At 37.8% G+C, this 14667-nt stretch overlaps 1 pseudogene; it reads left to right on the top strand.

The window, feature by feature from the left end:
* Positions 1-12962: 12962 nt before the first annotated feature.
* LOC138829504 (ribonuclease kappa pseudogene) lies at positions 12963-13339 on the top strand (annotated as a pseudogene).
* Positions 13340-14667: the final 1328 nt, after the last annotated feature.

Here is a 14667-nt window from a genome sequence, read left to right as displayed (position 1 = left end):
GTGATGGCAGCCATGACTCAGCTCCATCATTTTCTTGGAGACCAGGGCAGGTATTAATCAAGTAGCTCTTCTTGGGTGATATCTGGAGCTTTCATCATGAGAGACAGTACTGTTTTAAATATCTCACAGCTAGCTGCAAAAGGAGACTGCCCTCTAACTGTTGACAAAAAGAAGCTTCAAATCAGCCTGAGATACCTCAGAAGATTTCATTTCAGTCATGGGAACCACCACAGAGGCATGGCCTAATCATGTTAGGAATTTTAATTTGGTCACAACAGCTTCTGATGACCCTTAATTGACCCTGCCTACAACTGCTCCAATGACCCTGCTACTAGACCTTGAGAAAGACTTCAGTTGGTTGAGGAAGGCATCTACTCCCACCAGCTATGGTGTATCCACGACTAACTCTAAGCAGCAATCCTCTGACTCTCCTTAAATTGGTTTGGAGATATTGCTCCTGTGTTCTTTACCCCACCCCAAGACCCCATAGAGTCTCATCTTAGTGTTTTCTTCCTTATGTGGGATTTTTATTATCAGTAGGCTGTTTGTTAACACAAAGAGAAACTACTCTTAAGGCTGGTGACCCAGGCAGCATCAGCTAGAAAGTGGCAGAAGTCAGACTTCAAAAGGTCTGCCCAAGGACTGAGAAGGTGAGAGATGGTGAAGATCCAAGACTGCAGGAGCTACAAGCCCAGACTACCAGAAGAGTTCAGGAAAGCTGCCAAGAGTTACTACCTTGGGCACTACTTTTTGCTGTAACAAAAAGCTGAGAGCCCTAATATCTCAAGTTCCAGGTTGTTAGGTAAGCTGCTGAAGGAAGAGCCACTAGCATTTAAAACCCAGGGTTGTGGGGGACTCTAGGAGGCTGAGATCTGAGGATCACGGGTTCAAAGCTAGCTTAGGCAGGAAAGCCTGTGAAACTCGGTGTCTCCAGCAAAAAAAAAGAAAGTGGAGCTGTAACTTGAGTGGAGCATATCAGCCTTGAATGAGGGCAGGGTACCAGCACCAGGTACCAAGAAATAATAATAATAATAATAATAAACTGAGAATAAAATCCAGAGTTCTTAACATTCAGACAGAGGAACCCAACTCCCTAGGTTCAGGGTTGCTGATTCTAGGGACTTTTCTTATGCTTTATTTCCCTTTAAATAGAGCAAAAGAATCCTTAACTGTATAGTTAGTGATACTTATATCATCTAAACCAAAGAGTAAATGGTAATTCCTTTTAATGGAGAAGTATAACATAAACACATCTTGAACTGAAACCGCAACTATGCGGTTAGTAGAATTCATACAACAGAACAGATCAGGATTTCTTCTTAAACATCTGTGATTTGGAGTGAACTATGGGAAGTTACAAAAAAAGCTATTTCCGTGTTTTCAAAATAGAGAAACAGAGGAGTCTGTGGAATTGCTTTTAGAATGACACTGCTTCCTCTTGCTAATCTCATACTATAAGAATAAAGAAAAGCACAAAAAAAATCATGTTTAGAAGTTTCCCCAAGAGGAAATGGGTGAAAGGTACAAAGAAATTTTCTGTATTATTTTTGCAACTTCCGGTGACTCTATAATTATTTGAAAATACAAAATAAGAGTTAATGTCCCTTTAGTAGAGGAAATGGACTTTTGACCTTGGAATTAATTGCTGTTGTACTGTAGAATGTAACAAAAGAATAAGGAAGTGATGTCTGTACTCAAATTTTAATCATATTCAAAGAGTATTTTTAGTTACTATGGAGGATCCCATCTTCTGATCAATGATTAGAGAAAAGTATGTTCTCAGGACTGGCAGTATAGCTTAGTGATAGTTTGCCTATGATGGCTGGGTTTGATCTCTAACATTCCTAACACCACTAACTAACTTACTACATACATACACACATATGTATGCACATAAATGATCCTCTTAGACACAGTGTCATATGCCTGTTATTCTAGCTACTCAGGAAGCTGAGGGAAAAAAATCATTACTTTGAGGCCAGGTTGGGTTACATACTGAGGCCTTGTTAAAAACAAGAAACAAGCATACTCATTTTCTAACTTAGTCTTGAAATAAAAGTACTAATCAAGGAATACTATATAGGAAATACAATATATATGTATACTGTTACTTAATTGTTATATACTTAATACTATATATAGTGTGTATGTATATATGTTAGTGTTACCCAATTTTTTTCTTAATGATAGAAATAATTCTGGTTCATTATAAAAAATTTGATAACTATTGAAATCACGAACAATTTTCCCCATTGTTTGAAACCATTGGTATTTTGTTATGTCCTTTCAGTTTTTTCCTATGTGTTTATTAGGTGAGTTTACCATTACATTTCTCATACTGTGAGCTTTTCCTAAATAAAAAAAATAGTTTTTAATCATACACTAACTGTATATTATTTAATTATGTAGCTCCACCATAATCTAGTTAGCCATGCCATTATTGTGTTTATAATTTTTCACTAGTATAAATAGCTTGTACAAAATTTTTATTCATTAAATTTTGTGTGCATCTTCAATTATTTATTTAGGATAAACTTTTAGAGTGATTATCAATAAGTTAAAGATGTTAAGATTCTTAATATGTATTGCCGGTTTATTCTGCAGAAAGGCTATGATAACCAAATGTCCAGGGAAATTTAAAGTTCAACTGGTGATAATCTCTCTGTTTTACCTCCTCAAAAATCGATTTTCACTTGTCCATTTTTACTCTGTTTTTTTTTTATTTTATTTTTTTTTTATGTCAGTTGTGGGGCCTGAACTCTGGGCCTGGGTGCTGTCTCTCAGCTCTTCAGCTCATGGCTAGCACTTTACCACTTGAGCCACAGCACCACTTCCGGCTTTTTCTGCTTATGTGGTGCTGAGGAATTGATCCCAGGGCCTCATGCATGCAAGCCAAGCACTCTACCACTGAGCTACTTTCCCAGCCCTTCTGGTTTGTAGCTTGAATGTCCTCCAAAAGCTTATGTATTGTAAGGTTGGTTCCAATTTGTATGTTACTGGGAGGAGGTAAAACTGTTAAAAGGGAACAGTGGGAAGTCTTCATGTACACATTTTTTGCTTTTGTGTACCTGTGACCAAATATATTACAAATAACTTAAAGGAGGAAGTGTTTATTTTGGCTCACAGTTTCAGAAGTTTCAGTCCACCAAAGCTGAAAGGATGGAGTAGAGCCAGAGTAGTTCACACCATAGTGTCTAAGAAACAGTAGAAAATCTGGAAAGGTTTCAGGACAAGATATAGCTCCTAAGGCACCTGTACTCAGTGACATATTTTAGCCAAGAAGGCTCCATTTCCTACTTATCTTCATCTCTCAATACTGCCATTATATGATAAATGTCTACTTAGTAGGTCAGAGCTCCTCTGCTCTAATCACCTCTGGAAATGCTTTTATAGACACACCCATAAGCATGCTTACTTATCTACTAGGTGATTCTTAATCCAGTTGAGTTGAGAATCAAAAGTAACCACACAAGCTATTCCTTGGCAACTTGATATCTAAACACATCTCCTTAAAACTGTATGTTTCTGAGGGAACAGATAACATTGTCCAAAAAGAAATATATTCTTTACCTGACTTATATAACTGTAACACCTCTGTATATCTCTGTCATAAAAACAACAAAAAATTTTTAAAAATTTGACTTCCTTGTATAACCACTTAAAGATAATAAATTTTAAAAAAAACTTTAAAAAATCTGTATCATTCTACCCTTTGTCCTCTAAATTGTAGGGATCAGGAGAGAAGTTAGAAAATGTAGTAGCTGAAAACAATGGCTTGGATATTCTTCTATTCTATTCTATTCTGATCTGCTGATTTTAAATGTCCAACCTTGGGAGGGAGGAGGCTGGGAAGGGAGGTGAAGGGTAAACAAAGGAGGAGGCTGCAATGCTTGGTAAGAAATGTATGCATTATCCTGCCCATGTAATTGTAACCCCTCTGTACAGTATGTTCTCAAATAAAATAAAATAAAAATAAATGTCCAACCTTAAAAAAAGAAACTATCTAAAGGGTTATTGTGATGAGTACACAGATAATATTACTAAACACTTAAACAGAATGCTTGACTCAGATGTTTAGAGTTATTGTCTTCACTATTTGTATTAATACATACATTGATGATTTCCTGTCATGCAGAAGCAATAGCAAATTTATTTCACAAATTTATGTTCAGAAATTTTTGTTTGGAAAACAAGATAGCTAGTTTCTCAACATATGCTGGATGACATTGATCCTTTTCAAGGTCTTATTTTTGAAAGACCTAGTAGAGGATATATGGACTCAGAAGTGAACTGATTTTTTTTTTATTCCCAGGGGCTTTGTTGTTTTGAATGACTATAGATATTGCTTCCTGATAGTGAATCAATACATCACTGATAAAATTCCTTCAAGAAATCGAAAACACAATAATTCTCCTGAATTGTTTCACAAGTAAACATTTTAAACATAAGTTCGCTTTCTTCAGAGGTTCTTAGCTTTTTTTTCCCCACTCATTAGCCTTTCATTCATTTAGCCTCATCTTCACATTTTAGATATTTATAAATGCATTTAAATTGGGGGAAAATCTTTTTACTTTGTGACAGCTCATAATGTACCATTAGCAGAAAGTAAATTAATAATTTTCTATAAAAGAGATAAAAGAAGTTCAGAAAGTTAGGTTACTTATTCAAAGTAACACAGCTCATTATTTTTTTGAACTCGTAGCTCATTTAATTCGAACATTCCATGCTTATTCTCAAATCTTGGAGATGAATTAAACACAGAAACAATACAAATGTTACTCAGAGCTAAATTTCAAGAAAATAAACTTGACAATAGCAACAGCTCCCAGACCCTGAGTTCAAGTCCCAGTAATGGTGTACGTGCATGCACACAAATACATGTTTTATCTCTGTCATACTTGTTTTATATCTGTTAGCGTTAGTGAACAAAAAGAATTTGAGAAACAAGGAAAAAGAATTAGAGCAGAAGTGAGGAAAAGCACTAAGAATCATGAAAGAATAGAATATCTGAGTAGTATGACAAAACAGAAATGCAACTGAGAGAATCAAGAAGCAATTTGTAGTTCCAGCCTTGGCCTCCTTATAGTGAAGAAGCCAAAGCTGTCACAACAGAATAAGCCTTGCTAGTCTATTACAGACTGGCAGTCCTAGAAGGTGGACAAATCCACACTTTCTATGAGACTTAAATCCCAGTGTGGTGACATTACAAGCATGGCAGGTCAACATCAGAGCAGAAAACCTTTCACTACTCACATCTCAGAGAGTAGCAGAGAGGTAGTACTATCTTGAGAAAGGGACCACTATTCAAGACTGAGGTACTTGCATATCTTGAATCAAAAGGATCTGTCACAATCCAGTTTTTGGGAGATCCTGCTAAAGTGTCTGAGTGGAAGACTGACACTAGGGGAGAACATAAAGAGGGAGAGGGCTTTACTTTGAGCTTAGAAAGAAGTGATAAACTCCCAGTCTGTGGCCCCAACCTAGCTGATGGAAACAGTTCTGAGGCAGATTTCAGAGGCAGAGCTCCTAGCTTTTCTTGGTTGATAGATTGATCAGATTGAGGGAACTGCTGGAGAGATCAGGCTATTTAGCAGCTTGTTAAGTGGCCTGTAGACAGCCAAGCTCTTAAGCAGCCATATCCTGTAGAGAGGCTTGAAAACAAGAACAACTACAATCCAAGGAGCTCTAGCCATGGGGCTGAAAGATGACTGCAAGTGGCCATGGCAATGGAAAAGCTTATGTGTGAGTGAGCCAAGAAATTAAATAACCTGTTCTGCTGGCTATAATAATTCCCTTGCCTGAGGGTGGCTGCTACAACACCACCAAGTCTATGGCTGGCATAGTTCTCAATAGCCAACAGCTATCTGGTAGCTTTGAGAGTGCCCAAAGTTTGTTGCTGGGAAAAGCTGAAAAACCTGTGACACATTATACCCCAGCATCATGTTCCACAGGATGAAAACTTCCAGGCACGGTATGAAAGAATTGAGACCTGAAGATAGAACATATGTATTTCTCAGTTCACCACCACAAGTGTATAACTGAGTGTTCCATTTGCTACTCCACTATCAGCTATAGTAAGTGTACCCCCCCCAAAGTTTCCATTGTGCTATTAGCACAGGGACACAAATGAAGGAATCTATACAGAAAGAATAAATTTGTCTGATCCATAGACTAAAAAGCACTATGCAGCCAACAGCAGCTTCCAATACACAAAGAAGGGAAGTCTGTAGCATGGAAGCAACCCAGAAGTGGACACCTGACCCTTGACCAGTCATATACTCAACCTCGGTACAATGCAAACCATACCATAAGAAACATAAGAGACTCTAAGTTGGGTTACTCCAAGTTAGCTACTCCAAGTTAGCTACTCAGAAGGCTAAGATCTGATCATCCTGGTTTGAAGCCAGCCAGGGTGGGAAAGTCAACTAACTAACAAAAAGCCAGAAGTGGAGGTGTGGCTCATGTGTTAGGGCACTAGCCTTGAACTCAAGATGCCAAGGATGGGAGGACAGTGGTAGGGAGATGGAGGAAGAGAGAGAGAGAGAGAATGGACTCCAGCCCTAGTGCCCTGAACACATAGGTAAAAGTTTTGAAATAGTTTGTCATTTCTCCCTCAGGATACTTTCTTACTATACAGTTGTGCCTGAGTACAGTGAACACTTTGCAGGACTGTAAGTGATTAAAAGTTCCCAAATCTTATGAAAGCAACAGCTATCTAGGTACTTTTAGGACACTCAGCATATCAGGCAAGCACATGATAGTTAAAACATTAATCATATAGAACAAGGAAGTTGTGAAAGATAGGTATCACATCATCTATAATGGCAAACCCATCAGAGCAACAACCAGTTTCTCAATAGAGCACTTTAAAGGCAAGGAGGATATGGAATGTTTTTTGAGCACTGAATGAAAGTAAACAAGAGTTGACCTAAATTACCCAGAAAAACTGGTAATTTGTCCTTCATAACTGAAGGACAAATAAAAAGTTTCTGTGATAAATAAAAACTACAGCACTGCAGAAGATGAAGAAATCCTATACACTGAAGAGAAAGATAAAAGTGATCATGAAAACAGGAGAGAAAATAAATCCCAACAGATTCTTAGATTAGGGACTAAAAAGTAAGAAAGAAAAAAAAACCTACAAAACAACAAAATGGCTGAAATTACTACATACTTTCAATAATAATGTTGTATATTCATAGTCTTGCTTCTCCACTAAAAGATACAAAATAGTGAGTTGGATTAAAAAGCAAGATAGACTATTTGTTGCCTACAAGAAATTCATCTTATTGACACAAACTATCATTGGCTTATAGTGAAAGAGGAAAAGATCTTCCAGGAAAATGAATCCTGAAAAAAGGCAGCAGTAACTTTACTCATTTTTGCTCAAGTAGACTTCAAACAGAAATGAGTCAGAAGAGGCAAAAAAAGGTCATTGTAAGCTGGGCACTAATGGCTCATGCCAGTAATCCTAGCTACTCAGGAGGCTGAGATCTGAGGATCACAGTTCCAACCCAGCCCGGCCAGGAAAGTCTGTGAAACTCTTATTTCGAATTAGCCACCAGAAAACTGGAAGTGGCACTGTGGCTCAAGTGGTAGAGAGCTTGCCTTGAGCTGAAGAGCTCAGGGACAGTGCCCAGGCCCAGAGTTCAAGCCCCATGATTGAGAAAAAAAGAAAAAAAGGTCATTGTATACTAATAAAAGGAAAATAATTATTATTTGCTTAATGTAGTTGAATGCACTCAAATAGTTGGGCTACATTAAACAAATACTCATTACATTAAACAAATACTAATAAATATAAAACCTCAGGTACACTCAAGCAGAGAAACTTCAGTACCTCATTCTGCCAATAAGTAAATCAGCTAGATTAAAACAAAAACAAAACAAATAAATGAAAAATCTCTTGGGATTAAGTGACACTATAGACATAATGGAATTACCACTCATCTTCCAAGTATTTCACCAGCTTCTACACAATATACATTCTTCTCTGAGCCCATGGAACTTTGTCCAACATAAGTAATGTTTTAGGAAATAAAGTAAGTCTTAGAAAATATAATAAAATTGAAATAACTCTCTGTATTCTATTTGACCATATGGAATAAAACTAGAACTCAACAGAAAAAGATGAAAATATTTTCAAACACTAAGAAAATGAAAAAAAAAAACATTTGTTGAAAGATGAGTGATTCATTGAAGAAATAAAGGGTGAAATTTGAAAATCAAATGAAAATAAAAATCATCTACTAGAATCCTTGGGATATAGTGACAACAGTATCAAGAGGAAAGCAGTATCTGTGGGTGTATATATCAAGGAGCAGACAATATTGATAAACCCTTGAAAGAGGAGAGAAAAGCCTAAATTACTAAAATTAGAGATGAAATTGGAGATGTCACAAACAATACCAATGAAATTAAGAAAATCAGTAGGGAACATTTTGAAAACCTATATTCAAATAAATTGAAAAATTTAGAAGAAATAGATATGTTTCTCAATTTATTTGACCTAAACAAATAATATAACCTAACAAAGAATATAAACCACTTACAATGTCTTTAATAAGAATGGGGATTAAATAGTAAAAAGAAAAACAATCTAGTTAGTAAATAGAAAAATGAACAGTTCTCAAACTAAGATAATAAACAGCATCCTTAGCCATAAAGGAAATGCATATAAAAACAACACTAACATTCCATATCATTCCACTTAGAATGACAATCATCATGAAAACCAACAAATGCTGACAAGGATGCAAAGGAAAAGAATATGAATTAGTAACTACTATTAAAACAAGTGTGGACATTTCTCAAAGGTCTGAAAATACACTTACTTAATAACCCCTCTATAATACTCTAGGGTACCAACCCAAAAACAGAATGTACTAAAACACCAGAAAGATACGTGAATACTGATGATTACTGAATCACAGTTTGTAATAGATAGGCTGGAATCAGCTGAGGGTCCCAAAGATGGAAGAGTAGATAAAGAAACTATGTTGTAAATGTGCCATACAACATTACTCTTCCATAAAGAAAAATGAAATGGTATAATTTCACAAAAAATAGATGGAACTGGAGATCATATTGAGTGACATAAGCCAAGATAAAACACCAAATATCACGTTCTTACTCATTTTTGCTCATGCTCACGATCATGATGATCATCATTATATATCAATAATAATAATAAAACATAAAAAATGTAAAAAAGGGACCGTCTAGGATCAGCACAGGAAAGGGGAAGAAAGAGATACTGGAGAGCAAAGAGCTATGGTGTAAGTGTTAGAGTGTTAGCCTTGAGCAAAGAAGCTCAAGGACACTGCCCAGGCACTGAGTTCAAGCCCCAAAACCAGCACACACACAAATGTTTTAAATAAGTAAATATGTAGTGAATGTGTGTGTGTGTGTGTGTGTGTGTGTGTGTGTGTGTGTGTGTGTGTGTGTGTTTGTAGACAGTATAATGAATCCTACCAAATGCTGAAGGAAGGAAGACAGAAGGAGAATATGGTGGTGGGGATAAATTTGTTCAAAATGCTGTGTGCATGGATGAAAATATCAAAATGAAATCTCATAAATATAAGCAAATTCAAAAATAAAATAATTTAAAATATATCAGTAGTGAGGAACAATGTCACACTGCAGAAAAAGTAGAATTTATTTCATTCCAATCGAAAGCTTTTAAGTTAAGAAACCCATCTGAAAGAAAAGGAATAAGAAATCAAATTTATTATAATTAAAGTGAAAGAGCAAGAAAGAAGAGCAATAACTAGCTAATTTTGATTTCAAAAAATAAGAGAAGGGAGGAGGAAGTGAAAGAGAAAGGGGGAATGTACCTTGTGCTTTTAAATTGAAAGAATTTGTGAAGCCTTTGTGATTTTTATAAATGTTTATACAAGTTGGATTAGGGTGAACTTACCTGATTTGTGTTGATGAGAACCAACTGGAAAGGTAAAACAAAACAAAACAAAACAAAAAAACCTTATTATGCACTTTTAAAGCATAGATTCTGACCTGATTTGATTAAGGGAAAGACAATATTCAAAATGAAAGTAGTTGTGTAATTGTTGGAGAAAAGACTTCTAAGAGCAAGAACACACTTAAGTACCAAGACAGAAAATCCTGTGTCCATATGTCAGATTTGCCAAGTATAAAATGATTTATTTGATATAGGAAACTCTGAAGCTACAAGTGTTGCTGAAGGAGTGTGAAATTTCATTGGTGTAACAAGACTACTCTTTTGGGGGGATCATATAGTTACAGGGGTAGTTTCAAGTGTTCCATACTGTCAGGTATGGAGGGTGGATTTCTGGCACTGCCCAAGACTTTGAACAAGATGTTCACTTCTCTGGGCTTAAACGTCTTCCTTTCATACCGAATAACAAAATTACTTTGTTAGGTAGAAAATGAGTTAAATAAGGTGAAGTGCTGCTTCCTAAATATTTCATAAAAATGTTAAATTTTAAAGAAACGAGAAGTCAATTCTAAAGAAAGAGCTCTGATTAAAAATTTATTCCTTTTTAAAAAAATTTATTGTAAAGGTGATGTACAGAGGAGTTACAGTCACATAAGTAAGGTAACAAGTACATTTCTTTTTGACCAGTGTTAACCCCTCCCTCATTTTCTACTTTCCCCTACAGTTCTTCTCCCTCTACAAGTTGTAACATAGTCTCTAGTGAGTATCACTATTGCATTGGTTCACTCTTTGTCCCACTATTTCTGTGATTCCCCTTCCCTTCTCCAAATCACATAAACTTATATAAAAGACAAAGGGTACAGAAAGCAAAAACAGTGATAACAAGGAATAAACCCAAGGAAAAAATAAAGAAGAAAAAGTAACTGCACAAAGTACAATCTAAAAAAATTCTTCCTTTCATTTCGTAAGGTAAATTAAATAGGTTTAATTAGGTAGCTGACGAAGGGAACACTGCCAATGAAGAGAACACCACCAGGTGTTCAGACAAGAAGAGAAGTGTATTTTATCACCTATTACTGAGCTGCTGCCCCACTGTGCATGGTGGAGATCACATGACTGAAAAAAGGGATGAGCTGACATCCTGCTTGGGTTTAAGGGAAAGGGCAGGGAGAAGGTGCAGCCAGGTGTGGCCAGGTACACTGGATGGAGATGTGACCTTAGGACCTAGGGCCCTTTCACCTTTGGATTGGACCAGGGGCAGCCCAGGATGTGGCCTCAGAGGAGGGGGAGGTAACTGCCTCCAGGTGTGCCAGTAACCTAGGTGACACAGGTACTGGGCGTAGACTTAGCCAAGAGGAAAGAGGAGTCTGCTCCACCTTCCCTGGGTGGACCTTACATTCCAGCCTTGTAATAATTATGAAAAAGGATGCAGATTCTCTCTGGCTACTTCCTAGCAGCAAGGGGTGTTGATATTAGGGGTAAAAGGCAGAGATGTGGTCCCCTCTGTGAAGGTAGCAACTGTCCCTTGGTGATAGTCCTTAATTAATTGAAGTCTGGAAGAAGTCTCATGAGGCAGGGGCTGGGCAATTAAAAAAATATTAGAGCACACAAACAGCAAAATAAAGGGTTCAGGGCAGAAAATTTAAAAAATGGATGACGTGGCTAGAATGGATAGTTCTTATCTCCTACATTCCAGCCTGTCCTGGAGTTGGTGGAAAATGTCCCTACCTACTTCTGACATCTGGCTACTAGGTATGGGAGAGCGTCAGATAACAAAGGCAAGAATGAAAATTCCTGTCCAGTTAGAAGGTAGACAGATATAGACAATAGATGGGCAGTCTTCTTATTTCTATTGACCTTCTGGCTCTGATTAATTTTGAAAAGGCAGACACAAAGTGGCTGATGTGACATCATTTCTTCTTACTCCTCTCCATGGTCCCTTGTTCCCCAGACTGGCTGAGTCTCACGGGTTTAGATGCTCCTTGTTGGGATGACTCATTCCAGTTAGCATTCACAATGGTTTGAACTCAAGGCTTGGACACTGTCCCTGAGCACTTCTGCTCAAGGCTAGCACTCAAGCACTTTGAGTCACAATGCCACTGCCAGCGTTTGGCTGGTTAGTTAGAGATAAGAGTCTCTTGAGTCATACTTCCAGCCAGTTAGTTGGGAGATAGAGTCTCAGGGATTTTTCTGCCTGAGCTGGCTTTGAACTGCAATCTTTGCCACAAAAAACCTTTATTATTTCCAATTAAAGTAACAAGGAGATCAAATGGAAATAAGTAGAGCTTACCTGCACCTTGTCAAGAATCGACCAACAAATAGTAGTGATTTCTGGTAACCCTAACGATGCCTAAGTTAACCAAGTTACTTTAACTAAAATTTTCAAGAGGCTATCTTGGCCTATACCTGTTTCAGTAGCATAAAAACATAGCCAGCCCTTTCCAGGTCAGGCTGGGTAAGATTTACAAATCTAATATTACAGAAAAATGTCACACAAGAGACAGGTTTTGCAAATCCAAAGTCTTTTACTAGGAATCATATGTGTGTGAAAGAGTCAGGCAGGAGTCCAGTTTACTTTTATCATGGTGGAGGTAGTCAGGATGGTCTAGGTGAGGCTGCTTCTAGGTTAGAAGAGGTGGATTGGATCTGGGCTAGGTTGTGTCCCTTAGATGGACTGTCACACTTCCTACTGTGTTACCTGAAAATTTCAACACAGACTGGTTAATGGGCCTAGGTGCTGTCCCTCAGCTTTTTCACTCAAGGCTAGTGCATACTTTAAGATGGACATCAGTGGTTAAATCACAGCTAACTTAATTACATCTTAGGAAAGTTTTGAACTCAAATGACCATTTTTCTAAATGTAAAGTAATGGGCTATTACCATTACTAGACACATTTTTGTGAGCCAATATTTCCCATTTGGTTTTAAAATAGGGAGAACAGGAACATTGCATGTAAACTGGCTGGTAACGAACTACCAGTCCTAACTGAACAAGCGAGGAATCTCAGACCATTTTTTCTTTTACATGATGCATCTAACTGCAAAAATGGTATTGAAATGTAAAGTTCTGAGGTGCTCCCTCACAGCCTCCTCCTTCCCCTTCACACTTGGGAAGACTTCCCACTCCCTCATAGTGTTGCTCCTGTGTTGTGGACCAAAACTGGCCTGGCCCCTGCAGCACCGTCCTCAGCTCCTGGGGAGTGATCATGTTGCTAATGCTCCGAATATTTTTCAATGTTCATTCATTAACAAATTAAGGTTATCCCATTCACGGAGCATTCTCCCACAGAGCTTATACAATCTTTATGAGCAAGTCAGCTACAACTTCTTCATCACTGTTGCCTGCCTACCTCTACCTCCTCCTCAGAGGTTTCTCACTGCCAAGTTCAACTCAGTAAGCACAAAGAATAGTTGGTGCACTAGAGCACACTCCAGTCTCCCCTCTCCAGCCTCCTTTATCTAAAGACTCCCACCTCTCCAGAGTCCTCCACGGGATCTTCCCCATGGAGAGGTGGGATCCCAGGTTCTCTAATCTTTGGCATCCTGCCCTAATTAAGGAGGGCACTTCCTCTTTGTCCTGGTCTCCAGCCACAATAAAGAGCAACCACTCCCTCAAAAAAAATTTTTAAAGTTCCATTTCAGGCCTTGATACACATACAAATTTACATTGAGACCAAATTAAGTTACAGAGAAATTAACTTTTTTTTTTTAACCAAGAAAATAAACCTTCAGGGGCTGGGAAGGTGGCTCAGCAGTAGAGCGCTTGCCTTGCATGCATGAGGCCCCAAGTTTGATTCCTCAGCAACACATAAGCAGAGAAAAAAAAAGGCAGAAGTGGCACTGTGGCTCAAGTGGTACAGTGCTAGCCTTGAGCTGAAGAGCTGAGGGACAGCACCCAGGCCCAGAGTTCTGGCCACACTACTGGACCCCCCCCCAAAAAAAAGAAAATAAACCTTAAATAGTGGGGAGGATTGAAATTAGAAAACTCCTAAGTCCTCAAGAAACTTATATTTTGCTAAGCCAAATAACTTTATTACAGTGCCAGATAACAAGTTTACACAGACGCAGACATACACACATGTAGGTGTGCATGCACACATACATACACACAATACACTGTGCACATAAGTTTTACAGCATGTAAAAATGAATAATGGCTGTAGACTGTTTTGGAATTCCAACAGTAAGATGACATTATTTTGCCCAGTATTTTAGAACCACATGGTCAGTGCTAGAATGGATACCACCAAACAAAATACAAGGCAAAAAACTCAGAACCAAAAAATTTTGACAACCGAACAAGTTTAGACATCTTTGCCAATAAAGCACATTAGCTGGTTGGCCCTCAGTTTTCAGGGCCTGTGAAAAAAGGCAGCTTTGTTAGCAAAGCACATTATCAGGATGGTATGACTTGAAGTTTTATAAAGTATAAGTGCAAGCAAGCAAGCAAGGCAGGCAAACAGGAGAGGGAGAGAGAGGAAGAGAACAAAAGAGAAAGAGAGACAGAGAAAGGAAGAGAGATGGCTGTGAGTCCGAAATGGCTCAGCAAGACAGAGGATTGGCAAAGAAAACCTGAACATATGGAAACTGACCATTTACCATTGCCTTGGAAGAAATTGTCCAAATCTTGCTATAATGCGGGGTCAAAAGTGATTGCAATCATCCTATTAGTATTAAGGCAAAATTTCTTTTTTTTAATTTAATTTTATTTTATTTGTGAACATACTGTACAGAGGGGTTACAATTAATGG

This window comes from Dipodomys merriami, unplaced genomic scaffold, assembly GCF_024711535.1.
Source record: "Dipodomys merriami isolate MVZ:Mamm:240054 unplaced genomic scaffold, mDipMer1.0.p SCAF_173, whole genome shotgun sequence".
Classification (NCBI taxonomy): domain Eukaryota; kingdom Metazoa; phylum Chordata; class Mammalia; order Rodentia; family Heteromyidae; genus Dipodomys; species Dipodomys merriami.
The sequence above is the reverse complement of the archived record's forward strand: the minus strand, read 5'-3'. Positions and strand labels throughout refer to the sequence as shown.